General features: G+C 35.4%; 1 long non-coding RNA gene across 1 annotated transcript; it reads left to right on the top strand.

Moving 5' to 3' along the window:
• Positions 578–2,720, top strand: LOC109223359. Its single transcript, XR_002067552.1, has 2 exons — positions 578–637; positions 2,502–2,720. It is a non-coding gene; the product is annotated as an uncharacterized LOC109223359 (long non-coding RNA).

Genomic DNA, 2,950 nt, shown 5'->3' with positions numbered 1-2,950 from the left:
TTCATGTGCCTTGTTTTTGTTTTTGTTTGATCCACTTCTCATGTGTCGAGGGGAGAGGTCTCCCACCCTAGCTATATTTTTGAAGGAGGCATCCAGTAGTTCCTCTTCCTCCCCTTCTTCATAGAAATCTCGACCCATGTCATTCCAAACGTGTCACTTTGATTGTATCCGGACATCACTAATGCACCATGATCCTTCCTCGGATTATCAAGAGCTCTTAATGTATCCATTTCATGTGTAACAAGAGCATGGAGAATATTGGTAGGTGTCAAGTTGAATTTTGTAGTCAATGAAATTGAACTTCCATCAGTTCTTTCATTTGCTACTGTATTGCGCATTTCTGAAATTTCAGCCTCATTCACCTCTGCTTTTTACTGCTGCCCAGCTGGAATTAAAGACATGTTGATGTCTTTAGGACCATGTTGAAGTGTTGAATCATTTGCTGCTTTCTGTTCTGTCCAGTTAGCTAGATCTGGATTGAGTAGGTGTAGCGTTGATGAGGTGTCCAGTGGTTGACTCGTTTATTTGCAAAAAATGTCCAAAACCAATACAGAGAATCGAAATAGGTTGAAGTGTCCGCACAGATGCTGATGAGAGGATGCAGTAGAGAATAGCGGAAATGGAAGTAACAATCAAGGTCAGTACATACCACATGTTATACATGTTCTTCAATTTCTTCTACTTCTCCTCCTTCCTTGGTTGAGATTTTGCTTTGGTTCAAGGCAGAGTGGATATGGTAATATCCTTTTTTTTCTTCTTCTGTTTTTGTTTTAATGCTTGTAATTTCTGAAATCACAATTTTACTTCTTTTCTACATTTTGGATTATCTAATTAAAGCATAAAATTGTTAGCGTGCAAGAGAAGCAGAACTGACCTTTCTATAGGAGTGCATCAATGAGCTTACTGTAGTGCTCAATTCAGGCCATATTAACATCTCCAAATATTCCCTCTGAATTTAAAAAAAAAGATTCTCATCTCGTAATGACAATTAGGAGTTTATTTGTTTAATATGAAGGAAAGAGAGCAGTGACAGTTATAACTTACTAGGTAGAATTCTTGCCCATGAGATAGAGAAACGTAAGCTATTCACACCCATATTTTCCATGAGTTTGACGTCCTCCTGTTTACATTTTAATAGTATCAAACAAATCAGAACTATTCCATTTCATGATTTCACAATATCAAAGAGCAAGATCAGTTATCGAAATACAAGTTTCTTTTAATGTAATTTTTAATATTTCAAGCTTGGTTACTGTATGAAAATTCCGGTAAATATAACCATCACTTACATAGAAGGTTGAACTGCTTGTGGAACAAAAAGTGTTTATGCTGTCTCCCTCTCAGCTGCAAGGCGTTGAGCTTTCTGAAACTCCTTTAATACAGCTTGAAATCTTTAGCATGTTTAGCGTCTGTAATTTTCTTTAGGAGATGAATAAATGTTTTGCACATATATATCAAAGTGCAGACCCACCAAGACAAGCACAGAGAAATAAGGAGAGCACTTCTTGAAACTTACACTGACTTCAACTCGATGATCTGTTTCGCTGACTTGTTTAAGTTTTGCAGATGTATCTTTCACTAATATTTGCCCAATATGCAACCTTGTTTTACGCCTGCAGTTGAGAAAATCAGCACATGTACCAGAAAATTTTTATTTTTTTAAATTCGAATGAACCACCTTTCATGTCATCAAGACACTATTTCCTCCTGATTTGTTGACAGAGATGTTTAATGTATACACACAAGTTATCTAAAATTCACCATGCCTCCAAGCTGAATCAAGATCCGGAATCAAGAGTTCCGGTTTCTTAAAACAGTTTCATGTTTGTGTCCAGAGTATAAGTCTATTCAAAGTTTCTGAACATTTTGATACATTTCTTATTATCATAGATTTAATTTACCCCGAAAACTTTCACTGGTATAGTAAACGAAAATATATGCTCGGAAACCAACCAGTATTAACCATATACCCGAGTATAAGTTGGGAGGTATTCTTTCAGCAGAATTGAGTCTCCACAGCTAAAAGATAGACAATTTGTGGAACTCACTATGCACGGCCTAATGGAAGTAGTCTCCCTTCTTTTTCCTTTGTGATTCTCCGTTGCTTTCGCTAATGATAGAATTTTGAAGCACTATGATCCTGCAGTGGAAGCACTTGAGAAATTGATGTGCCAAGGATTTTGTTTTGCTCGTCCTTCTCGGGACAAGAATGTCGACTCATGCTTAGCAGGCCATTTGAAGCTACAAATAGTTGATGTTTCGTGCTGGTTTAGTAATTATGTTTGTGATTCTTCTTATGCATTATTCTTTACTTTGCCATCATAGCTTGATAGCTTGAAAGTCTTGGTCCTTGGTAATAATATCAGATTATTATAATGTTGCGTATAGTTTGTTGAGATGAATAACTTGGATTAATAAAAGAACGAAAACAGTTAAATGCTTGAGTATTCTTAGACCGGATTCTGTTGGAGGGTAATAACTTTATTTATCCTCTTTTGTAGGTGGAGTAGATCAAGAAATGGATGATGAAGACGATGAAGAACTAGACCTTACTTGAAATGACTTTTTTATTGTTATAGATGAACGTTCTAGGAATCTTTTTTTACCAACATTTTTGAAACTTATTTACTCTTTTGAAATGTACTAAACTTATGCACTCATGGCTTTATGGATAATTTTGTATTATTAATAGTTTCATTTTATGATGTATTCAAATTTTAGTGTTATTATAATTTATTATATGTATAAATATTTATTTATAATAGGTGCTATATTTTAATTTTAACTGAACTAATACAATAGCCTACCAGAACCGTTGCAATAGGACACAAATGGCGTTCCAGTAGACAGCGTAAACCGTTGCTATAGGTCCCATAAACTGTTCCAAATACAAATATAACCGTTACGATAGCCTAAAGAAACTGTGGCTATATCCAACATAACCGTAGCA

Source organism: Nicotiana attenuata, chromosome 3, assembly GCF_001879085.1.
Source record: "Nicotiana attenuata strain UT chromosome 3, NIATTr2, whole genome shotgun sequence".
In the NCBI taxonomy this organism is placed as follows: Eukaryota; Viridiplantae; Streptophyta; class Magnoliopsida; order Solanales; family Solanaceae; genus Nicotiana; species Nicotiana attenuata.
This window is presented reverse-complemented; position numbering and strand designations above follow the sequence as displayed.